This window comes from Sander lucioperca, chromosome 10 (genome assembly GCF_008315115.2).
Source record: "Sander lucioperca isolate FBNREF2018 chromosome 10, SLUC_FBN_1.2, whole genome shotgun sequence".
Lineage (NCBI taxonomy): Eukaryota > Metazoa > Chordata > Actinopteri > Perciformes > Percidae > Sander > Sander lucioperca.
The window spans coordinates 39,558,666-39,586,031 of NC_050182.1; the positions used below are offsets into that span (position 1 = coordinate 39,558,666).

At 40.8% G+C, this 27,366-nt stretch overlaps 1 long non-coding RNA gene across 1 annotated transcript; it reads left to right on the forward strand.

Annotated features, from left to right (window-relative positions):
• Positions 1 to 294: 294 nt before the first annotated feature.
• LOC116066662 lies at positions 295 to 18,884 on the forward strand. The gene is made up of 4 exons (XR_004109006.2): positions 295 to 387; positions 515 to 543; positions 13,560 to 13,569; positions 18,874 to 18,884. It is a non-coding gene; the product is annotated as an uncharacterized LOC116066662 (long non-coding RNA).
• Positions 18,885 to 27,366: the final 8,482 nt, after the last annotated feature.

Below are 27,366 nucleotides of genomic sequence, written 5' to 3' on the forward strand. Positions count from 1 at the left end.
GCAGGGTTTTCTACGCAGCCCAGTTTCGGTTTAAATAAACATGTTGCTGGTTATGTCGGGCTGAACGTGGCCTATGTGGTTCTGTGTAAGAAACCATCTGGTGCGTCCGGTCACTACATCAGACAGCGTTCTTCTTGCAGGATGAATACAAGCTTGCAGTTCGCCAGCTGTCTTTATTCCCTTCAGACAATATTTAGTTCAGCAAAAGAAAACACTTTTTTTGCGCTCCCTTGTGTAGAATAATGTTCTTACTATTTGCAGATAAATATAATAAGAATGTAAAAGGTTTCAATAAAAGTGTGTTTTGGTGTATGCTTATTGCACAGAGTTGTGTGCTGTCATAGAGACGGTGGTTCCCCGAACAAAGGAAACTCTGACGCACAGAAGGTTTAGCTTAAGCCATAACTATAGAGTAGTTAAAGGTCATGAGTCTCGAGCAAAGTACATTAAGTAATAATAACAAGTGAAACAGGAACAGAATGTACCGCTTCGCGTGAGAGCAAATGAGGACGAGACATAATACAGTGGCCCCCACCCTGGCGTGTATTATCAGTCCTTCCAGAAAAATGCAGAGCTTTTTTGTGATTGTTGCGGGTAAAAATCCTTGATCATGCGGCACTTTTTCTTAAAAAATGCGATGGAATATGCGGGATATTTCTGCAATTTTATGCGATGAAATTGCGGGAACTTGCAAAAATTGCAGGAACTTGCAAAAACTGCGGTTTCATCATGGCTTCATCGCGGGGTTTGCAGCTTCTCGATGATGTTCACGTCGCGTAATTACGTCACTTCATAACATTCCCATGGCAACAGGGGAAAATGGCTACTCTTGTGTGAAGTAAACATTTTTCAACTTTCTGCTTATATATGTGACTTTTTTTGCAACGAAAATGCGGGGATTATGAAATCATGCAAGCCCCGCATATTTTGCGCGGAAATTGACAATTTATGCGGCGAAAGTGCAGCGTATTTGACAAAATGCGGCCCCCGCATAAATATGCGGACTTTGGCTGATTATGCATTGAATTATGCGATCGCATAATCACGTTTTTCTGGAGGGACAGTGTTATGAGAAGATAACCAAGAAAGAAAGTATAAGAGATGAGGGGAAGAATAGATCGGGGCTCATGAGATCTGACAGTCTAGAGATACGTGGACCGGCTCTGGATTTTTGTCTGTTGCTAGGGAAACGTAGTCACTGCGTGCTTTGTGATCCCACAGATCTGTTTATTGAAACTCAGATGCTTGACTGATTACAGTTTTTCTCAATTGCTAAAACACTAAAACCCATTGGCTGAACAAAGTTCTCAGTTGCCTGAACTCATTTAGCTAATTGTGCAGTCTGTTGTCAATACCTTAAACCATTTCACATGGTCAAACACAATTTGCAGATCTCACTTAGACGTTTCAGCAAAACTCTAAACACATTCTCATTCTCAAAACACATTCTGCACTCTAATGCACATGTCATCCATACTGGTAAACACAAGTGGCAACAATCAAATACAAATAGAGAACACATGACATTGATGGAACACAACCTCAAAATCAATTTCACTTGTTTCAAATGATGTGACACAACCAATATAAGCCGGTTCAGAGAGCAAACAGGTTGCAGAAGGTGGGAAGGAGAAAGTCTGAGAATGGATAGAAGAAACAATGTGAGAAGACGAGGACGAGTGCGTATGCGAGGTGTCAGGGCTGGATACGGCACACAAGAGGCTTCTTCCCCCGTTGCTTCAGGAGGGACAATATTGCTTGTGATGTCGACGAAGTGCTCTGGCCTGACCCAGCCTAAAGACAAGAAGAAGCACATTGATCACATGTTTACTCCTTTGATTTTTGTCCCCTTTAGTATTGTATACTGTAGTACAGTGCATTGTAGGCTGTATACTGTACAATGAACAAATTGTATGGCCCTGAACATTGTGCTTTCCATTTGTTACTGTAACAGTACTGACTGCTCAGTAGATTTTGACTGGTTGCAGGTTCATATCAACAAAGAACAAGAATTACAGTATCACAGAGACAAAGGACAAGTTTGTGAGATGCAGGGTACAGTACTGTAAAAAATAGGGGTACAAGTAGGAGGAAGAACAACAAAAAAAATTGCAAAGAGCAAAGCAGAGTTGTAATTTCTGATCAATTTTGAGCTACTATGATAGAACATGTTTTCGTTCATCTAAAAGACAATGATGGAAAAATATGAAATTTGTTTTGAGATTAAAAATGTACTTCTCCCTGAGAACTATATGTTTTAAACAATGTGTATTGTTTACTGACTGCTTGATAGTGTATATCATTTTGATCACTTTGTTTATGATTTGAGAGCAGTGTTTGATTTTGAACACAGGTAAAACTGTTTTGAGGCGAAAGTTTCATCTTGCGAGAGGAGTCAGAGGTTTTGTAAATAGTGCTTGAAGAGGAGGTTTTGTGTTGAATGTTTTCAGAAAATGGAGCAAGGTTTCAGAAATTGTGTTTTAGCAATTGAGAAAAACTGTAAACGAATGTAGTTGACTTTATCTCATTGTCTTATTTGGCCCTTGCTTAGAATCAATGTAATACTAATTTAACGAATGCCCGGGGATATATAGGTCTTTTATTGGAGTCAGACACATTGTCCCAAAAGGGGGGGACACAGAGGAGGGAATCCCCAACACTTGATTTTCAGACATCAACAACATCCCTGCATCAGATCTTAATTAACTGCACTTTACTTACTGGCTTCATGAATGTTTTAGTGATGTTCTTGTAGTATATGATGTTTTTTTAAGAAAATAATGAAATCAAACAAAAAGGCTTCAAAAAGATACAAACCTGAAAAAGGAACACTGGGATGTAACTGTATTCAGCAATGTGAGCAATGTAAAAGTGAAGGTAGGTTTGATCATGTGCTTTCTACATACAGGTTAATGTCACAGTAGATTATAGATTGTGTCGTTAGCTCTAGTTTCTGCTGCGAGTCACTCGGGTATAGTGTTCTATGGCAAGCAGAGGTCTTTGAACTAAGTAGAGAAAGGTAGAAGGGTGGTGGGTGGGGAGGAGATGTCTGAAGGTATTATCATTATTACAGAGGAGGGAACAGGGAATAAAGGAGGGGTGAAAGAGAGGCTGGGACAGAGCGTATCAGATGACAGGGCTTCCTCCAGCAGGATATGGCCTGTCTAAGAAACCACTCATTTGTGCTCAGGCACAGGGCCGTCACTCCGCTCTGATAAGAGCCAACACCTGTTCATTCAGGCTGCAGAGTGGAAGACAGACATCAACAGACAAGCACAGACTAGCACTGACTGCTGTCAGGCCTCACTTACTCATATAAGGGCGCTCACACTCTGTTTAACTGTACTCTCCTTCTTCTTTGTAATACTGCTTATTTTCTGTATGCCAGCATGCACACATGTACTGTCAGTACCTCTCCTGGAAAACATTGTTTGTCGCATTGACTGCACTGAAGTCGGCATCAAAAGGTGCATGCAGAGAAGGTATAACTTTAAAAAAAGAACCGCCTCTGTGCTGATCTCAGCGCCAGACATACTTGAATCATTAAAGAAATCTGAGATGTGGGTCCTGATTAGGTGTAACAGAGACCACCGTTCAGTAAACGTTTCACAGTCACTTTAACTGATTATTGAGAGCTAATTAAGTATTGTCAGTCGTATACGTTTACTCCAACTGCCCACCTTGATAATATTAAAACACAAAAAAGGAAAGAATGAAAGATGAAGAGGGGAAAAAATGCAACTCAGCCAGTGAAAGAAATCACAGCTGACATTTAAGCCGATGCTTTCTCATTATCAATACAAAAATTAAATTACATAGAAAAGATATAAAAAAATGGATACTATTCATAATTAGAATTATCTTGATTGTAGCCAGACTGTCCAATAAAGATTGAGCAAAGATGTGGCCTACGTTTGAACCACAGAAGTGGCTGGACATGTGTATGGTGCTGCATTTTGTTCAGTCTGTTTATGGTCAGGACAGTGTGAATATTGCAAATTTGTCAAAAAAAGAGACTCTTTTTGTCCAGAGGGACTTCAGCCAAAGAGGCCAAAGTGTCTTGATGAACACTAGAAAAAAGAAAAATAAACACAGGTACGAACCAACGCTAACTATTCTGAAAGGAACAGGTACGAAGCAACTGAGTTTCAAAAAAGTAAGACATTTGAATTGAAATTGAAAATGTCTGAAAAAGCGACAAAAAAGTCGGAAAAGGCGACAAACTGTCGAAAAGACCAACAAAAACATTGTAAAAAGCAACAAAAAAAGTCGGAAAAAATGACAAAAAAAAGTTGGAAAAAGCGGGAAAAGAAAGCAACAAAAAATTCATGTCCCTGGTTTATACAAAGTTAGCAATGCAGCATGCAGTGTTCCTGCTAGCTCTAGCACAGCTGCATCTCCAGTGATCCAGAGATAATGGAGGCTGGAGAAAAACACTGCGTTTTCCTAACAGGCTGTCATTACTGTTGCTGTCAGACGAAGAGATAGACTGGTCAGACAGAGACGGATATCTCCTGCAGGGCTAATGACACCGTTCCATTAACCTCTGACAGAGACAAGCAGCCCCGTGTGGAAGGAGGATGTCATCCGTTTACAAGGTAAACAGGAGCTGGATGAGGCTCATCGGGCACGTCTGTTTGCTGTCACACAGCAGCACATTTTACCTGAGGCATCTTGAAAGCCAGATTCCAGTTATTCCTCTAAGTAACATACAGGGCTTCCCTGCCAGCATAAGTCTTAGGTGCAGCACCCGCGCCATTTATGGCAGCAACTAAGCAAAATGAATGTGAACTGCGGCAAAACAGCTCCAAAACACTTGCCAAAACAGTGAAAACAGCGGCAAAAACATTTAAAAAAGGATCAAAACTAATTCAAAGACTTTTCTCAGATCTAATGGTTATAGTTGGACTTCTTTAGTAAGTTTTGTCTTTAAGCTTTCTGAGTGTTATTTATTTATTTATTTATTATCTGCTCTAGCTTTTCCAACATTACAGACACTGATATGGTAATAATAATGGTTCAGAATTATGTCAAATTGCATAATTTCTTTCATTGAAAAACATCACATTTTCCTAAGGAAAGACACCTAAACCCCTCTACCAAATATGTGCACCTAAGTCTTCCACAAACCGAGGGAAAACACTGACATATACCAAAAGGACATGCTCTAGGTTATGTTGTGGTGGCCTTAATTATAAAAACATAATAACATAATTTTTGAGATGGCTTTAATGTGTTGTTGTATTACTTTTGTATGCTCTTTTTCCACTTTATTTTTTTCTCTGGTTGTATTGTTAAAGGGACAATACTGCATTTTCAACCTTATCTTTATATCTGAATGAGGGATATGGTGTCAAAAAAAGCCAGCAGATCTTTCCAATGTTCTCTGTGTCTCTGTGGCTCAGCCGGGTGCAGCTGCAAAATCTGCTCCACTTCCATCCACCAGAGAGAAATACTAATACTAAATATTACAGAGTGCTACTTCAGCTTCGGTAGCTGGGGACGCAATGCCATTCACAAACACGATTGTTCTCTCCTCTTGTATTGCAAACTAGCCACGTTTCCATCAGCGACAGGATGTTTTGGACAAGATTTTTTCAGCCGGAGAGAGGCCGAGGCAAGCTGCAGCTGCAGCGTGGAGGATATGGCTGGTGGCGGGGAGACTCCAGAACATGAGCTGCCCAGAGCAAACACTCGGTGGTGCCTTCGCTAAAGTTGCCCTTTGATGCCAACAAACATGGAATGATTTTGCTGCAATAAATGTCAGCGTGGGCAGTTTTCGTTGGATACTCTCGCCAACGACACCTCTCATGGGGCTATATGTGCGTTACTGAATGTTTACTTAAGACATAAGGAGCTTTATTGTCATTGCACCAATGTCTACATTATTACATTAACAACATTACGTTGGTACTCCGTCAGTAAGGGGAACAGGTGTGCTGGAGACCTTCTTCATGATCCAAAAGATAAACTGGAAGAGAGAACCAAGACCAGCAAGGCAATTTTGGGGCGGTTTTCATTGTGTTTTTGCGACTTTAATGGTCTGCTCCTGCAACACGCGGCGCTTGGTCAGGTGCCTTTGGTGATTGGGACCTTTAGTCAAAACAGACCTGACCCTCCCTTCACCAGCAATAAATTTTAGATGACCCTCCAAAATGATATGGAAAAAAGGGATGACCCTCCCCAACAATTTATTGATACATTCTGTACTGGTTTGTGCTTGGCAAAGACATACAGATGACCATTGTTTTTGTACAGCCATGACATATGTGACTAAACCTCTGATTCTCATCTTATGCATCCCACTCCTCTGTTATGGTGTGGTGGCCATTTCAGTAGATTTACCCACTAACATTGTTGTGAAAACACAATAAGCATGGAAACTAAATGCACACTTCCTACATTACTTCAAATAATAAGTTACTCATCTAGTAAACTAGTATTCACATGAAATAAAACAATAAAACATTGAGACCATTCAGCTAAGCACACTGGTTAATTCAACACTGGTTGCTATGGACTTGTCACTAGGCTTCCTCAGACATTGTATATTTTAGCATATAGGTAAAGCTGCCAAAGCTGAACATTATCCAAAACTCCATTTCTCAGACGAGCGTCAATTTGGGAGCTTGCATGCTACCACTCCTTCCTTCTCGTTTATATAATATCACCGGGACCGAAAGGATATTTGAGTCGGGTATGGCTGCAGCCTGGAGACCTCCCGTCTCATGCCCTCCTGGCTTGGTGCAGGCCGCAAGCTTTGACTTTTCAAAATAAAAGCTTGCGTCTGGTCCGTTATGTTTTCGTACGGTGTTTTGGCTGTTTTTGAACTAAACAGTACGGCAATCATGCTAATGAATAACATTATTTTTTCATCAGATGTCTTAGTTACAATACAATGGAGCTAGCAAAGCAGTTTTGTGTTTATATGTGTGAGCGGGATTTATTCAGTTTGGGAAATCCCACGGTCTCTAAAGCTACAGTTCAAATTGTCTAGCTGACTAAATAGGGAGGGACCCATCTGCTAGCGATAGGGGCCGAGACTGAGAGAGCTACATGGATAAATATGCAACAAACAAGCCACTTTAAAATGTTGCTGTTCTCACGAATACAAAAGTTGGGTGACCCTCCCCCCTAGACTAAAATAAATTGGATGACCCTCACCTCAACAAAGAATAAAAAGACATGACCCTCCCCTATTTTCCTCCGGTGGTCTACTCCATAAATACCGAACGGTCCCTTAACGTCATATTTAGACGCGCTTGGTCGGGACCTGGGTCAGGACGTACGTTTAACTGACATGCAGCACAAGAACGGGACAGTTAGGTTTAGAAAAAGATGGTGGGTGGGGTAAAATGTACGTTTTAGTGACACGCGGGACAAGAACGGGACATGAACCCCGGTCTCCTGGGTGAAAGTCCTGTGTTGTTTGACCCATTAGGCACCCCAACCTTTTTATCTTTATTTTTGAATATTTGTTCTTGTATTCTATCCTATTATATTAATTATTTCTTGTATATTCTGTTCTCTTAATACTACATCATCTTACAGCGCTGCGGTGGAGCTGCTGCTCTGCCCGGTGCGTTGAATTTTTGGTGTTGGTATCTGATGCTGAGAGACACTGACCATGCGTCAGGATTTTACCAGTTGGGAGAGAGAACAGGTCGGCCTCCGAAGACAGAGTGAGAGTGTTTACCGGCCAGCTGCTCAACAAGGAGCCAGGACTGCAGAGAGAGACCAAGGGGGAAATACAGCGCCTGGAGCCGGCATTTTGTCTCATCTTACTCACATCATACTTATTGCTGGAACAGTGGAAAGACATTTTCCATATCGTCAAGACGTCATTGTAAAATGGCAGGTCCCAATGTGATGTCCAAAAAACATCTGCCCACGTAGTCAAAAATAAACAAATATTACTTTTACTATTGAACGCGGAGTAAAGTGCCCTTTAAACAGTCATTTGTCTGTGGGGAAATCATGAGGATCAAACAAGGTATATAAAACTGATGTTATGATTTTGAAAAAAGAAAAGAAAAAAAAGAAGCTGTTTACTTTCCAATCTGGAACATTTTCATACTGTAGGTAAACACTGATAACGTTGATTCTGACCCAACAACCTGCTAGTGAAAACACACACACACACACGCACACGCACGCACGCACACGCACGCGCACACACACACACACACAATCAGTTAGCTTTGGGGAACTTGTGAGGGATTATCAACATCAAAGTCAATAGAAATGTCAGCTTGGCTATCTTTGGAAATGCCAGCAACCCTTTGCATATCCGTACCCCAAACACACACACACACACACACACACACACACACACACACACACACACATACATACACACACACACCTGCCCCTAGCAGAGGTGGTGATTAAAGCTGCTCTGGCGAGTGTGGCTTTTGATGTCCAAACATACTGGAAAGCCCTTACAGGCAAAGCAGCAGAAACAGATGACATCACAGCCAATCAGGGTCTCCCCCAGCCCCTCTGGGCCCCTGCTCGCAGCACTATCAACCACATTAACAGGATTAAGCAAATACTGCCAGCTCAGGTCAGCACTTGGGCTGAATGTATTAGTAATATCGGGGCATTTTCAGGTCATCTGAATGAGGTGCATGGACTATTAGGAGGTAACAAAGTCAGGGCTGTGAAGATGGATTCCAGCAAGCAAATGTCTGTGGAACTCAAAAAAACAAACAGAAACCCTGAATATATTTCTGGTATAATTTTATTATTAAAAGCTTGCAAAGTTGTTAATATTTTTGCCCGCTAGTGGCAGCAGCTGAGGATGTTGGTTGATCAACAATGGTCAAAATGCTATGAAATTCAGTGGAGGTATTTATGGTGTCCAGGTGATGACTTCTAAAGAATTCTAATGGCGAGGTTACACTGACGGCGTTTCACACGAATTGTGCGGTGCGATTACATACAAAGTCAATGCAAGGACGCAAATTTGCGGCGGGTGATGCAAATGACATGCTGAATTCACGTTATCCGTGTATAGTTGAAATGTTTCAACTCAAGCGAGAAATTCGTGTGACGCTGTGTTGCAAAAGCCTATCAGTGTTTAGATTCTCCTGTCATATCAAAAATGGAAGAATTATTGTAGCCTACCTTATATTTCTACAGAGACCGGACAAAAAAGGAGCTTTCTTTGGAAAAAAAAAAAAAAAGAAAGTTGGACTACCTGGTGAGTTCTGAAATGATGTGTCTGTTGTGTTGATGACAGAAGACAGACCTGACAAAGTATGAATTCAGACTTTTCACAAATCGGCATCATGATGTTATTTCGGCATCATTTTTATCCTTTTATTGCAATAAATCAAAACCCTCCGGTAAAGCCGGAAGCAGGAGTCATCTAGATGTAACGTTACTTCCTGGAGAAAGCAGTGAAATTAACAAGAGTTTGCTCCTCCAGATGATGTTATGAATCCAGACACGACGGCGCTTGGTTTGCCGACATATCTGGTACTTCCACAACAGGTACGAAGCCGCAAAAGTGGTTATTTCGGCCATGTTGATGACCGAAAGAAATGTTGTTGGAGCCTACACCGGCACGAGTAACGCAATTAAACTCCCACGAGTAACATGACCCAAATATTCCCCCCGACCTTTCCTGTAGTGCCTCAGATCAAATGCTCTCTCTTGGATCATAACAGCATTCTATATTTAAAACTCATTAATAAATATATTCACTAATTGACCCCTTGACCTCTCCTCTAAAACCTCTCAATCCGATTTCACTTTGAAATAATAAATACTATCTATACTGGGCGCTTTAATTCAATTTAATTTTACTAAACACGTTCTCAGTCTCCGGAGGATGAACCCTTTCCATTTCGGATGCTCCATGGGCCTAAAGCCCCGCACTCACGAAAAAGTGCCAACACAATACGGGTCAAAATGAAATGAACAATGAACAACTCTTCTCTATTAGTCTATGAGTACAAATGACAAACTAATTAACAAATCACCATTCCTCAACATAACATAATATTGGTCTGAATATTGATAACTGCACAGCGCCCCTCCTCATCTCTGCTTCTCTGTCGGATTCATCTCCCAACCTTTTATTAGGCTGGCTCAGGTTGCTTGGACCAGCTCTTAGTTATGCTGCAGTTTTAGACTGCTGGGAGCTCATTCCCCAGAGTCCTTGTGCTTTCTCACTTTGCAGATTTCCTCGGATTGTGGTGACACCTGGATCGTGGTTGCAGCTGCTGCTGTGGTCCTGCTGAAAGCCCTGCACTGCTACTACTATTATTTCTAGTCATAGTTTTATTACCTTTACTGTTACTATACTTGTCACTGTTCATCATGCCAACTGCTATAATTATTATGAATCATATTTCTGTTTATCTGTATATCTGTGTCTCTGTGTCCCAACCGGCAGCGGCAGATCTAGACCTACTTTATTTGTAAGGTGTCCTGACATAACTTCAGTTATGATTTGACACTATAAATTAAATTGAATGGAATTGAACTGTTACAAGTTCAGTTGTGATCACTGATGACCTTTGACCTTTTGTGCCTAACCTCATTAAAATATTCCTGTGAGTCTGTGTTGTGTTTGAGGTCCAATAGGAAAAGCTCATAAAGCTTTCAAAGGGACAATAACACAGGCTGAAATGGATCCATCAGACCTCATCGTCTCCTCCCTGTTTACTCCACACTGAGGAGGAAGCTTTGTTGACCTCTCACCCCGCCCCCCCATTCACCCATCTCTATCCAGACAGCGGTAACAGGAGACTGCAGAGCATCTCAGTGTGTCCGGGACGCCCCCCCAGGCTCTCCCACGTCCCCCTGCAGCTGCACCTCCCCGAGCCAAAGAGGAAACAGCCAGAATGGACAACTTTGTTTAACCCACTCCCTCCCTCCATCCATACGCCTCAGGTATCACAACATATGGAGCTCCTTTAAGGAAATTTGAACTGTTCGTCTTAATTAAAAAAATGAAATGGTAACACCCAACGCAATTTACAAAATGAGCTGATAAGCTGTCTGTCCTGATCAATAATAAATTTAAACAAATTTGTTTAAATAGTAAACCTAAATTGTAACTCAGTGTCATTTTTATACATTTAGTACAACCTTTTGTTACTACCGTTTTTCATTGCTTATAATTTATAGGTTTATATATACTTTTTCTATTTTTATATACATATATTTAAATACATGTGCATTTTCAACTAGTAACATTACATTCCTACAAAAACACACATTGATTCAATTATAGTTATTTTGTTATTTTAACTGTCAAAATATTCATTCATAAACTATAAACAATAAATAATATATTCATTATTTGTTACGAGGGGCGGGTTGGTGTGGTTAGGGAAATGATATGTGATTTGGGCTGTGCCATGTTTATGTTGTATTTTCATTATTCCATCGTTTTCTTTATGTGTGTTAAAAAAGAGCTGCACTGACATATGGGGGCGGTTTCCCAGACAGAGATTAAGGCTAGTCCTAGACTGAAAAGGCCTTTTAACGCAGACTAACAGAAATCTGCTTTCTTGGTCATGTTGTCAAATAGTCCTAGACTTGGCCTAGTCCTGGATAAACTAAGCTGATTTCCTGAAGGAAGATCAGAGATACTTCAGGACTAAATTGAGGCTTAAATTAAACCACCCAGGAGGCAGGTTTAACTTCAGATTACAAGTTGTTTGTTAAAGAAGACACATGGATTACTTGGAGTATGTCAATGAAGAACAACGAATACCACCAGCTAGGCAAGTTCTTGCTGACAGAAGTGACCCATTGCAATGCTTTGATGACATTAGTTTTCGAGATAGTTTTCGAATGCATAAAGTAAATGTTGTGGATCTCATTTCACTTTTGGAACCAAGGCTTTCATCTGTTACCCAAAGAGGACGGCCTGTAGCAGTTTGCCTGCAGGTGCTCATAACTTTACGATTTTTGGCATGTGGCACCTTTCACAGAGAAACTGGGGACTTATGTGGTGTCAGTGAACCTACAGTATGTAAAGTCATTCCAGAGTATGCATGGCTATTTGTGAATTGAGAAGACATTACATAAACTTCCCTGATGCTGCGACCCAGGCAAACTACAAGGTACAATTCTATGAATATGGGAACTTCCCAGGAGTCATAGGCTGCATAGATGGAAGCCATATTCCCATAAAACGTCCCTCTTCTCCAGATGCTGAGGAATACAGGAACCGCAAGAACTGGTTTTCTATAAATGTCCAATGTGTATGCACTCCCCAGTTACAGTTTTCAAACATTGTTGCGCGTTGGAAAGGTGCAACTCATGATTCCCGGATCTTCCTTAACTCATCTCTGTGTTCTCAGTTTGAAAGAGGAGATCACAAGGGAATATTACTTGGTGACAGTGGGTATGCTCAGAAGAATTTTCTGTTTACACCATACTTGCACCCAACAACTACTGAGCAAAGGTGCTACAACCAGGCTCATATGCGCACTAGGGGACTAGTAGAGCGCATGTTTGGGGTTTGGAAGAGTCGCTTTCAGTGCCTTCGGAAAACACTTAGATTCCAACCAAGAAGATGCTGCACCGTTATCATTGCAACAGCCGTTCTTCACAACTACCTGAAACAGCATGGATGCCCAGATCCCCCGATACAGGAGGATGACAATCTAGATATACCACCATTTACAACAGACCACACAGAAGGACTTGCTTACAGAGATGCTTTTGCATTGTGTCACTTTTGACATTGCCTTGCCACACTTTTGCTGGGATCTGATACATTTTCACATGTAATGAGCGAATGACTGTATTTTAAAAGTATTTGTCTGGTATATTAAAGAAACACCCAAAACATAAAAAATGATTTAATAAACAATTTTTATTCCATATTCATTGTTGTCATATTTGAGACAGTTGCATCTCTCTCTCCTTCATCTTCATTTCCAGTTCTACTTGGAGGATCTTCATTTTCATTTCATGCTCCTCCTTAAGGTACTTCAACTTGTGTTCATGAAATTCAATGGTCAGCTTTTCGTGGATTGTAACTCTTTTGTTTTGATGACCGGTACTGGCAGACACTGCCACCATAGTTTCTGAGGATGTGGAGGGTAAATTACCTTGCAGCGCTTCAGTTATGTCCCTTTGACTTTCTCCTTGAAAGAAAGAACAGTTCATATATAATCAAATAAATGCACATTAAATGAGAAATGTTCCACATCAAATGAAAGAGAATGAAACAAAGAAAGGAAAGTTTGAAAGGAGAGTACGAAATGCCAAAATATACGTATGTGTGTGTGATCCCTCATCTGAACTGTCTAGATGGTCATCATCTGGTATGTTCTCCAAAGGTTGCTGGTTCTCCATTATTCCTGTCAGTAAGTCATCCAACTGATCAGTATCTTTATTTGCAGGTCCTCCACCAGTCTTAAACCTCTCTCTTCGGGCTTCTGCAGCAGTTTTTTTTAGGTTGATTTTTATATTCTTCCACAAAACCTGTACCGAATATAATACTGTAGTGTCAATCCATTGATATCACAGAACAATAATAAAATACAGCTATCAAGGTAATACAAATTGACAATCCTTACCTGAAGCTGTTGTATTGTTCTTGTGGATGTTTGTTCATTTGCATTAAATTCATTACAGATGGATTTCCATGCATTCCTTTTCTTTGATTCCACAGCAGATGTGTGCTGTTTGTCTTCAATGACCGGGTGTCTTGATACTATTGTCTTTAAAAGACTTTTCTCATGCTCACTAAAGTTTTTTTGATCGCAGTCTCTTTTCTGCTGCCATTGCTTTTCTTTGTCCATTCCATGTTTTATAGGCAACCTCAGTCCAGCTAATTCAGACTGGCACAGGTGGTTTTAAATTAATCTTGTTTACTTTAGTACAAGACTTCATAGTCCAGGTGTTCTTAATCTCTAATTAGTCTGTGTTTCAGAAAGCCATTTATTGAGCAGTGATTAACTATTCTAGATTAAGGCCTAGTCTTGGCCTAATTTAAACACTGTCTGGGAAACCGCCCGTTAGAGTTTAAATACTTTAATAATTATTTTTCATATACAATGGTAAATGGGCTGCATTTATATAGCACTTTCCTAGTCTTATGCTGCGTTCCATTTACCTCGGAAGTCGGAGCTCAGAACTGGGAATGACCAGTAACAAGTTAGTCATTGTTAGCATTACCAGTTGATAACAACGGATTATGCGGTGTTTTGCGCTGAAATCACTACATATACAGTATGTGAAAGGTGTAGTTAGGAATGTGCAGATAAATATCACCTCACTCTGCAGTTCGCTTCATCTCTATAGATGGGTTAAAGTCTTTCATGGCTTTGTTTTGGTTTTACGGCCCGCAACTTTCCTGTTTGGTTCACTCTCACAGCTCTCATCAGCTTTATTTTTCCAGCAGCAGCAGCTGATTTTAGTGAGACAGCTCACATAAAGCCACTGTAGTCTACCTGCTCAGCAGCAAACAGCAGACAGACACAGTTAGAGACTAGCTGGTGATCACAGCGGAGAATTTAGCAGATATTTTTTCTCAGGAGTCGATGCAAACCAAAGTAGAGCTAAAGGAGAGTGAATATTGGATTCCTATTGGATGCCGACTCCTAATAAATGCTAACACTGCCCCTTGTCTGCTGGATGTGTACATACGGAACTGTTTGTTAACACAAGCCATGTTTCCATTCACACATTTTTATGCAAATTAAGTAATATCAAATAAAAAATTCCTTATGGAAACGAATATCGACACAAAGTTTGTACGTTCGATCTCATCGGATTTTCTCTTAATCTGTAAACAGCTTATGTGATAAGTGCTGGTGGAAATGTTATTTGCCGAACAAATAATGAAGTGCGATTACGTTTTACGTCATTTTATGATTGTAACCCGCTATAAAACGAAGACGTTTTAGATCATTTCCGCCACTTTTTTCCACTTTCTTTGCAGACATGGCGGTTGTCAACATAGACAGCCTTTTAACAGCCTTTTAGACAGATATAAGAGACTTTTTCAATTTACACACTTTCACTGGCTTTATTCACATGAATGTTTTTAGCGAACTTCAGATAATTTGATTGACAAGTGGATGGAAACATAGCTACATAACATAAGATGCTGATGATATGTTAGTGTGCATACAGCTTGTTCCACTGCCCACAAGTGGCAAAAAAAATATTAATGGTACTTTAAGGGGTTGTGTAATTATTTGCACCTTCCCCATCTTATTAAACCATTAGGTTTACTTCATTTTAAATACAACCTAAATGTTGTAGTGTTACATATACTGCAAATGTGTCATAGTCTCACATACACATTAACAAAACTTATTACCAATCATTTCCTAGTACTGACCAACATACAGTATTTCAACTGAACTTAATTTGCGGTTTCCAGACACAAACCAGAGTTGGAAATGTGTGGCTGCTGCGAGTGTTTTTGGAGAACATAATTGAATCCAGGAAGCTGGGAAACCCAAATCCTGCCAGTGTGGTTTACAGTTCAAGCAGCTTTGCCATGACACTGCATGCAGCAGTAGCCCCGCTCCTTGCTTAATTAAAATGGACTATGAGAAATAGCTTTACAGCAGTGGTCGGGGCGGGTTCAAATACAGTCTAAATCATTAAAATCTCAGCTTCAGCATGTGTTTGCTATAAGGGCAGAGCAGGGAGTCCATGTCCAGTAACCCTTTAAGGCTTTAGACAGGAGAAAGAAACCAGAGAAATGGCTTTAATGTACATGTTTTTTTCGGTGTTTAACTACATCAAAAACCCAAACAAATTTTCTCTGTAAGAATTTTCTAGCGTGTAATTTGGTCCATGCTTGTCTACATTCACTCAGTAACTGATGCAGTTCCAATCACACTGTCACAGGCTGTGTGGATGAACACTACATTGTAGAATGAAAGAAAAATGAGGCAAGCATAATGTTTATGTGAAACAGGATTAGAAGCCAATGAAAGACTGCAATGTTCATTAAAAGTGATGGGCCAAAAACATAATGACAATTGTGCTAGTCATGGTAAAAAGTGTGTCCTGATGAAAGTTCATGTTACAGCCTATTCGATCTAGACAAAATGTAGGTTTGATGGTGGTTCAGGAAGGATCAGTGGGTCACTAAAAATGAACCTGAATGCAGGGCTTTCAAGCGGGGGAGCGGAGTTTGTGTCCCAGAAGAAGTTAAAGGTGCAGTAAGTGATTCTGCACACAGATTGTTGATATTTGAACTTAACTGCCAAAGAAATACAACCCCCGCCGTGGCCACGCCTCTTTAGGAGACTAGTGGCAGATCCTGAGTGTATTAATTCCAACGGGAGAAGTGAACGTGAACACAGATTATGAGCGATTCTTTCGCCCCATAGTCACTAAAGTAAATATTGGAGCCATTCTTCACGAGCCACATATCTCCACAACATTCTGACACTAAAATGGCATTTTTCAGACGGACACATCAGGAGAAAATGAACTTTGTTTGAGACCTGTTTCTGTCTCAGGACCAAACTCTCGCGAGATCTGTCAACATAGATAAGCTAACGTCAGCTCACGTTCAAAAAGGCCCTAACAAAACTAATCTCCGTGATGCTAAATATGGCTTTTAGCTGTGTAAATATCTGTTAGCAAAAGAAAATATTAATACATTATACAAATATAACATTTCATCCATCCACACGACATTCACTACACTTTCAAACGAGGCCACGCCCATTTAGGAGACAGGAAGGGTGTACCGTTTCATAACATTGACGCTGCTTGAAATGCGCTCTCTTTAGTATAGAGGATCTTTGGCTTAAGCAAAGGCTACAAGTAGAAACAGCAGCTTGCAAGTCCACCCTTGCAAGAGGTGATTTACAAATGAATACATTGCCCTGGGAACCGCCATGTTTGTTTGCCCTGCATGACATCCCATCACAATGTGGGCAGAATGAAGATGAAGATAATACTTTTTTCTGTGAATCCAAAGCCCTGTGGATCGGATGTTATTGTCCAGATAACAGATTCATAGACAGATTACATGTTATGGGCCCTAAATCCTTCAGTGTATTGCAAAAACTTCAAAATCACCAATTATACAGATAGATACATGGATACAAAGATACATCATGTATATAGATAGATACATGGTTTTCTGTATACAGCAACAAACTGAAAATATTGTGGAATTCCAGCTGGATGTCTTCTTCAAAGAGTAAAACTCTGGTCTAGGGAGAATTGTGCCTGCTAGTTGTGTCAGAGGAAAGTTAAAATGGAATCTAAATTATCAGGTATATGGTGTTATGTGAAAACGCAAAAACAATACAAAATGCCACCTACCATGAACATTATGCAAACGTGGTCTGCTGCAACTGAAACAGTGAGCGGGCTGGAAGAAAACACCTTAGACCCCTAGGGCCTGGCCACAACACTGGAAAATGTTCTGCTGACCCGGTGGGTGTTTCCAACACAGCTACAGTTTAGAGCTATACAGCTTGAACTGTCTGGAAAGAGCTGGAAAGATCCCCTGACCCTCAGGGCAGAAAAATATCAAATGAGCAGGCTCATTTTCACTGGCTAATGAGAGGAAATAGCGCTAGCACAGTTTGATTCAGACTTCCTTCTCTTTATAAATGGTATAATCTAGATATATGGGTAATTGGCTGGTTGAGTGAGTGCAGAGATTTGGCCTGAGCTATTGTGCCAGTGGAGCAGGTCTCCGGTTTCAGCAGGAGACGGATGAATGAGTTTCTTGTCATTGTGAGTGTGGAGAGCCTCGGGGCCTGTGCTCCAAACAAACACAACACTCATCCATTCATGATAAGTCCAACAACACCAAAGACTGCATAGGACACCAAATACACACAGGATGCTCATATACCAATACAAGGGAACAAAAACAAAATATCATGACAATCATCCTCAACTATTTTACCCCCATATTTCCAAATAAAGTTTGTAATTTAATAATATGAAACCCTATATGAAATTGTTCCAACACTTGATTGAAGCTACTGTATTATTAAATGTGATACAAAATAGTTTATCTGTCTCTCAAGGGTCAATTTAAAGGCATACTATGTAACTTTTCCCTCTTCGGTCCCCCTACAGGTAGTCTCATTGGAACTACAGCCGCTACAGTTTAGAAACACACACAAACATTTCATTCACACTCATAAAGAAAATCCCAAAATGCAAAAGAAAAGAGGAAATAAATAATTTAAATGCTGCCAACCATATCCAACACACACAAGGGCAAAGGTTGGTTGAGTAATAAAACAAAAAGCTATGAAAACAGGGAATCTTGTTTTAATATTTCAGTAATTATCTTACACACTATACATTAATCCAAACAATTAGGAAATGTTTTTTATTAATCAAGGAACTAGTTAGTGGAAGTGATAAGCACAGCCCACTTCACTCATTAAATATGGGAACTTTGCAGTGTTTGCTCGTGCTCCATGAAGTTTATCAAGCCTTATATTATATTTTATGTAGATTAAATAACTTGACTTTAGTGGAGGCCCTGTTTATTTCAGACAAGGCTAAATGTTTACTTGTTTTAATGTATTTAAAAAGACAGTTTTTAAAGATACTTCATTGATCCCCAGGAGGTAAATTACACATTACACACAGGCCCGAAATAAACACATGCACAAACAGGACCTACACATGCATTATAATGGAGAGATGGCAGAGTGAGGGGCTGCCAATGACGTCACAGCGCCACAGCGTGTACAAATAATAAGGTCACATGAGACACAGCCATCTTCTAACCGTATATAAACTGGGAACTATATTCTCAGAAAGGCGAAGCACTGCTACTTCTGCTACTTGGGCGGAGTGATATGCTTTGCAGCACCTGAGAAGCTCCGAGCAGATCAGCAATGCTTCGCCTTCTGAGAATATAGTTCCCAGTATGTATACGGTTAGAAGATGGCTGTGTCTCATGTGACCTTGTTATTTGTACATACTGTGACTATACAAATCACAACATGTAAATAGGAACATGTTGGCGTTATTTTGTCACTTATTCAGAGCAGTAGGCTAGATGGAACCGATTACCTTCAGGATCCGTGCTAGGCTAAGCTACCGGTGGAACCGTCGGACAGAGTTACAACACGCATGGAGATGAGAAGGGTATGTATGGACTTGTTTAACTCTGGGGGTTACGGTGAATAAGCTAAAGTCCCAATACATTGGCGTGTTCCTTTAAACCGGTGACCGTCCGGTTCCCAAACCAAGTCCCCACGGATTGAGCTACTGCTGCCCCAAGACAACTTCAAGCACTTGGCTGGGGCTCAATGAGGGTCTTGGTTAAATAATAATAAAAAGTCAAAAACAAAGTCCTGACAAGACAGAGTAGGTTTACTTTTTAACACAGTATTTAACCAAAACCATGATCTTTCTCTGACCAAGTGTTTTAGTAGCCCAAACCCAACCGCATGACACAAACCCTCCAAACACAAAGGCTGTTGTTTGCCCACCATCGACCTGACTCTACGGTACAAAGTGTAACCCTTGCTGAACTGAAAAACAAAAGTTGCTGAAGTGAAAGGAATCAAAGCAGCAATTACCATCCTCTGACGTTTGATGTTTAGCAAAACGCTTAGCTTATATATAGTATATTAAAGTATATAAACGTAGTTTAGGAGACAGGTTGGAATTACTGGTGGCTGTTACTGCAGATGTACTGTAAGTAGACATTCGGACATTTATATAAATAATCAAAATATGTTGAGCCATAGAAGTCTCAGGATCTAGGCCTCTTGTAAACACTCCTTTGTACATAGGGTGCTTATCTTTCTTAATAAAAAGACTATATAAAATACTTGTGAGACTCACAGAAAAGCTTTTATGTAAGGACTGGGAAACATTTCAAATACAGGATTTTGAGGATTCTGGAGAGAAACACAGATTGCGTTAAAGCTCTCAGTTATCCTTCTATTATTAATGCAAATTGTTCCATCCACAATGGAACACCTTAATGCCTCCAAAACATGTTTTAGGATACCAAAGTCTAGATTGATATAACTATCAATCACTGAGAAAGGTTTCATTTCACATCTGCCAACAGTCAACAAAGTTAAGCTAAAGAAAAGATTGGTCAGGCTTCACAAAAAAAAGAATCCCACTTACAAAGACCAGGATAGGGATCGAACAACACTGGGTTTTTGATACCGTTACCCATTATTAGTAGTTAATGAAACCAATAACTGATATTTGGAACCGATATGCATTTAACAGTGAAAAGTCAAAATTAAGATTTTGAAATGTTACAAACTCCAACACAAAACTTTGTTTAGATGCTATAAGCAATTATTTAATAAATTAGAAACATTCAACATAATCCTCAGTGAAAGAGAGTCAGATAGTGTTGTGGGGGGGGACATTAAGTCAGACCATCTCCAAGAAGACTGAGCAACTCCGTCTGATGAGGAAGGCCATAAGGGTGCGGTTATAAGCTTCATAAACAAGTAAGTTGGAGCAAATATGTTTTGTTTTGTTTTGTTAGGTTGGAGGACTGGATCACCAACCAGGCAGAGTGGTCAACTGCCCTCAGGCTGTGGAGCAATTGCTTTGTGGTAACATAAATTTGTTTGGTAACGCACAAATGATAAAAACGGAAATAGTAAAGGCCTTCAGGTGGCTCCAGCATTTGTACCCAGTTTTGAGGCCCTAACAGAAGGGCCCTATTTGAAAATCTAGTTGTAAAACCTTTAATATGTCAGGTGATGTCATGCTTACATGGTGTATAAATCAAATGATAACAAACTGACATACAGCCAACATGGGGCAGGGAACTATAAAACTAAAGGTTGGTTTCTGAGGCTCTGAGCAATAGGTGGGGGTTCAATGGTGCCTCTTATCAGTTAATCTAGCCCTGGGTTCTTGCTATTTCCACTGCTCTCTGTTACGTAAATTCTGGTTTAAGACCCGGATTTCAGCTAGCCAGTGAAACCATTTCCTACTTTGTTTTTGGCTTATTCACTCTACTTCTCTTAGGTAAGGAAATGCCTGTGTGTACCCACAGAATAACAGAATGAGTGCATATGAACATAGTATGCAGACAAAGGGGAATTGAAGCCTTAAATATTTAGAATGCAAAAAGAAGATGTAGCATGAAAAGAATTATGGAGGTACAATGGTAATAAAATGTGGAGCTCCTTGGCCGTCCCGCAGGGCTGCAGGTCTGATGTTAAGCCAGCCTGGCTCAATCTGTGTTTTCTCTCTCCTCTCTATGGGCTGCGGCAGGGTTTCTCCTCACCAGAGGTAATGATGGCCTCATTTTTGGCCGAGATTTGGAAAGAACAGGAAATTCTATGGCTGTCCTTTGAGAGGTGGTTATATTACTGGGACGCCACTAATAAAGGCTGGTGCCTGCCTGGGATTCCACGTCTTGCTCTCTCTGCCTCTCTTCTCTCTCTTTTCCCTCTGAAGTCTCTCTTTCCAACTCTTCCCCTTTATTCCTTTCGCAGAGAACGGCTGCAGTATTTGGGACTCATCAGAAAGCACATCCATCAGAGAAGACACAAAAAAATAAATAGGTCTTTGTCTGTTTGCCTGAAAGTCACCGACTGCTACTTACGACTATGATTCCACCCCCCTTGACAGCTGTTCTGTATAAATCATAACACTCACACTGCAGATTGTTCACTTCCCAAGCCAGTGATGAAGCTGCCAGCCACACTCTGGCACAGTTGCCTGCCCAGGCCTCACACAGTGTTAATACCCACACAATTCATCTCCCTCCTTCCAACTTCTTCCTGCTCAGCCAAAAATGATATCTGAAAGATAAAGCTTTTTGATGGAGGCAGGCTCTGCCCTCGTCTCATCTCAAGCTGGTACAAAAGGTGGTGTTGAATCTCTGTAGCATCACAATGTCTGTACACACTATCAATATGTATTAGAGAACTGACTGCAAGTCAACAATCTCCGAATAGTGCTATAAAGAAGGCTTTTCCCCCCCGGAGCTTTCTACTGCATATATAGGGGTCCCTCATTTTAACATGAATTTCAACCCTTCACGCAAATTGCATTGAAAGAAAAGCATTTCAACTTTTGTTGAAAGTTTATCAGTTTATCATTGGATGGAAGGAATTAACATTTGGCTTAGATGAGCTTTGAGGGTGTGGGTAACCTGACCTCCTTGTTTATTACTTCCACTGCTTTCTGCAGTATATCGTAAAAAAAAAAAAATAATCTGCATGTCTATATTTGGGTCAGGCCCGAGTTGCACATGTAGAATCACTACTGCTGTACTGCTGTCCCACTGGGAGCCCTTGACAATGGGCTGAAGATGCACAGACCTCCCTTTACCTAAACACTATAGGCTCCAACACATTGTGAAGATACTGGGAAACAAATCTGTGTCTGGAACGGTTCAAATCACTGGACACCTGAGACATATAAGACTTATAAGTAAAATGCGGCATGTAAATAAATGGCATGCAAAATAACAGCAACATTTTCATCTTTTTTGGTCATGAAAATGAACAGCTGCTCACATTGTAAAAGGTTAAACACAAAGCTTGATACAGACGTAAACCAACTGCCGTATGATCCCACACTCAATTTTGGGTATGGAGCATTGTTATGGAATGAGTCATTTAGCAAAGGTCTAAACCCACCAACATGGTTCTCATTACCCTCACCATAGCTTTAAAATGTGCTGGCATTACCTCCCCTTTTGGGCGCGCATGCACACACGCACACACGCACACACACACACACACACACACACACACACACACACACACACACACAGAGACACAGAGAGAGAGAGACACACACACAGAGACACACGGAGAGAGAGAGAGACACACACACACACACACACACACAGAGACACAGAGAGAAAGAGACACAGAGAGCGAGAGACACACACACAGAGACACAGAGAGAGAGACACACACACACACACACACACACACACACACACACACACACACACACACACAGACACACAGAGAGAGAGACACACGATATATTTATACCCAGGTCTGTGTTTCCCATCAGAACGGCTCTGTCTCTGCTCCGCCACACAGAGGAAATGGAACTCTGGGTTCAATCCCCTCACAGAGAGCTCCCTGCAGTCCCTGCACTGCTTATGAAGCCCTGATGAGGGAAATCCTCAACAACGTGTGAACAATAACAGGGATCTGTGTGTGGTTATTTTCCATCTTCTGTATATATTTAGCTCTGTAGGGCTACACAATTTTCATTTTGCAATTTTATAGAAATCGCGATATTATGGACTAGCGCAATATCCAAATCGCAGGCGGGTCGCAATATTTGTTAATGGCAAAATATGTGTCAAAACCATTCTGACTGAAGTATTGTGTTGCTGCAGAGAAATCCCGGCCTACAAATCCTATCCTACAGACTAAAGAAAACATCACACTCTAATATATATATATATATATATATATATATATATTTAAATATGTTTCAATGAAAATGAGAATAATGATACAAAAAGGATAATTTGTGAATCATATCGCAATCGCAATATCAGTCAAAATAACCGCAATCAGATATTCTCCTCATATAGTGCAGCCATATTTAGTTGTGTGCATAAATAATGATGTAAAGGCAGATATATAAGGACAACAAAATGCTTTAAGTTGCATACTGTGAGTATCAAGACATACTGAGGCATTTGGAGTCGACGACAGGGGTGGAATGTAACTAAGTACAACTACTCCAGTACTGTACTTCAGTCCTAATGTTGAGGTACTTGAGTATTTTATTTCCATGCCACTTTCTACTTCTACTCCGCTACATTTCAGAGAGAAATATTGTACTTTTTACTCCACTACATTCATCTGTTACAGCTTTAGTTACTAGTTACTTTACACATTAAGATTTCTGCACACAAAACACATGTAGTTTATAAAATCTGATGTTTTATTCTAAAGTGAACTAGCCAACAATATAACGTCCTACAAGTCCAGCTGAGATGATTAGACCATTATACACACAATACTTGTAACATAGTATTCTTACAGTGTGGTATTAGTACTTATACTTAAGTAAAGGATCTGAATACCTCGTCCAGCGCTGGTCGACTATGTCATATACGACAACAAATGACACGTTTTTTTGTGACATTCATTATCTCTAGATCAATACAGTGTATGGACTTACTTTTCATGTCACGATTATGTCGGTACTGTCAAGTAAAGTGTTACTGAAGTTTCTTCACCCAGCATGATTGTTGTCTGATTGTTTAGCATGAATGCTAACATGTGGGCCTTTCCAAAGGGGGCTTCTGTGTGGTCTGTGGCCTTCCAGAAGCTTTGTAATCCGGCCTGGAACTTCAGTTTCTTTTCAGACACTTCGCACAATATTTCCACAATGATAAATCCACAACTGAACAGTTCTTATTCTTCTTCATTTGGTTTTCTGGCGGTGGACAGTTATTTATTCACCCTTTCTTTTAAAAAGGTATTGTTTACAGTTAGCCACCACCATCTTGACTTCCTGTATTCAGTGGCTGCGTCAACCAATCAGAGGCTGTCTTTCTGACTATCTTCATCTTCTTCTTTGGTGTTAGCAGCCGGAATGGGGAAGATGCTGCCACATCCCTGACTGTGTTGCTTCGCTGCTACATGTACATAACATGAAACAAATGAGCCGGAATAATGATAGAACATGTAAATGTTATAAATAGTGCTTAGATTCACATTCGCGCATTTGAATAATATTGTAGGAGCATGGAGCCTAAATGAAAGTTTTTATTGGGTTTTTACAGATTCCATGTGACTTTGACAGGACATGATTTGGCCTCCTAATGTCTCATAGCAGACAGGAAATGCATTGGAGATGGCACAACCCAACTTTTGGATAAAAGCGTCTGGATTTTTATGGGAAAAAATCGAAAGAGTTTTATATTTCTGTTAGTTACAGTGTTTAGTTTTGCTTCCTCTGATTGCCAAGACTTGGGAGAACTATTTTCAAAAGCCAAAAGTCTTCTTTTTATGACCACCTTACACCAAACTCTCAGAGTTTCATTCTCATATTGGAAATTAGTCTGCGACAGTGGAGTCGCTAAAGTCGTTTGGTGTGAGGTCGGCTTTACTTTACAGGGTTCTACCCCTACCAACAGACCTGGATGCTGTGAACCCGTAAAGTCTTTAAGAAACCACTAAGATATGAGCACCAGTTGATGAACCAGTGAAACCACGCGGCTCTTCCGTTCATCACAGTGACAGTTCCCCTCTCCCTTTGTAGCTCTTAAAGGCATGAAACTGTAGCTTTACTGCTCAGGCCTCTCTTCTCCTGGCGGCTCCTCTCTGTAGCTCTTTAAGAGACAGTCAAGGTTGAAAACAGACGGATTCCATTAGGGAATTTCATGCTTGCATAGTTTCATTCAGCTCAGCCTCAGACACAGAGAGAACAGGCACGTAAAAAAACATTGCATTTGACTTTTTCTTTCCTCTAGGGAGCCGTTAAGGTACTGTGACACTCCGTACTGAACAACTGGAGGCTGAATGAAACCTGACTTTTTGACTTTATCTCTGAACATATGCTGTACGTGGCTGAGCTACATCACTGTTCACTTTAAAAAGTAATGTGTACATGCTAAAACCTTTTTTTTATGTACAGAGTAGAAATTCAAGCAATTAAAGAATGGGAAGGCCAATGCCCCCACTGTTCTTAGTGGCTAAAAGTCACTTTTTCAATAAGGAATATCAGAAAGATGGAGGTTTATGGAAAATTTGAATTAGCTGGAAATAAAGAGGTTTCATGAACCAAATACTGTTCAAGATAACCCCAATGACCTGTTGGAACGCATTGAAGTAAACTGCATTAAGCTTAAACCCACAAAATATAAGATCCTCTAAATGTGTTTGATAAAGAATCCGTCTACAGGACTTGATTCGAGCACTGGATGAAGTAATTTATGAAGTGCTGACTCAGCCATGAAGAGTGAGGAAACCATTGATGTAGCATGCAACAAACACATGCATGTTCAGCATTAATAGATTGTAAGAGTTAAGATTTCAAACTGATAATTTCATAAAATACATATGCAACATACATAACACGCCAGTGACGTCCACAGCCAAGCTGAAGTGACCCTACACAGAACTACAGCTTCCTTTCAAAAGCACGCGTCACTGCTGCTACGTCCACTCAGTCTATGGTAGAGACCTATACCAAAACCTGCGCTCCCTGACTGAATTTGGCATCCCGTACTGTAGCCAAAGATGCTGAACTCTGTTTATGGTTTAAACAATTTTAGTCACAGTCAGAGCGTTTACATGCAGTTTAAAAAAATGATTATATTCAGGTTAAGGCAATACCTCAATTTATCAAAGGGCATGTAAACACCTTATCCCGGCTAAAATCTGAGTTCTCGGGCGCCCGGAAAGCTCATTTGGTAGAGCGTGTGCCCATATATAGAGGTTTATTCCTCGATGCAGCGGCCGCTGGTTCGACTCCGACCTGCGGCCCTTTGCTGCATGTCGTTCCCCCTCTCTTTCCCCTTTCAAAATAAAGGCCTAACCCGGTTAACAGACATAGAGATCTCCTTCAGTAACCAGGGTATTCCTGCATGTATACATCTTAAACGGAGTACGATCGGTTTCTGCGCATGCTCCAACTGCCCCTCCCCACTCCCCTGGAGTGGTTTTTGAACCAGAAATAATCCGTCAGCGCTTTGAGTCGTAGTCGTTGCTATGATACCTTACAACAAAACAGCGTTGCCAGAACAGCGGTGGGCCATCGGCAGCAAAAAGCCTGGGGTCCATCTGTTTTACTCCCCGCCGAGGCAGCAGCGGACACCGGGAGATTTGCTAAACAGATTGTCCATCTCTGTCAACGCTAGCCTGGCTCCGCCCATTTTCATTTTCCTTCAGTACTCCGTCTGGGTTTGCGGTATAGTCTTGGGTTTTCTCCGATCAAATTTGAACAGGTCCAATCAGCGAACAGAGGGAGTGGCTGAGAACGATGACGTTGAGGTTCGGTAACCTTCGGCGAGTTCCGTAATGGCGGCGGAGAAAGATGCGGTCCGTTGTGGCAACGCTGCCGAATATCCAGAAATTAAAGCCTGAGCAAGAACAATCTTTGCTGAGTTTTGTTGGTGGCCATGATGTTGTGGCCCTACTCCCCACGGGGTTTGGGAAACATTTCATTTTCCAGCTCGCTCTGTTAGTGTCGTCTCCCCTCTTGTTAGCCTGGTCCTACCAGACAGTACGTAGGAGGGCAGAGCCAGGCTACCAGAGTGGCTCTGGGCAGATCCAATAGTTTTAAACTTCAAGAGAGTACCCGCCTTCAAGGAAGTTAACACTTGTCAATGGAGAGTGGCCAGACTCTCTGGACAAATGAAATGTACCAGAGTCTGGTAGGACCAGGCTATGTCAACGCCATGTCTCGGCAAAAAAGTGGAGGGACAGAGCAGCCCTCGCTGCGGCTGCT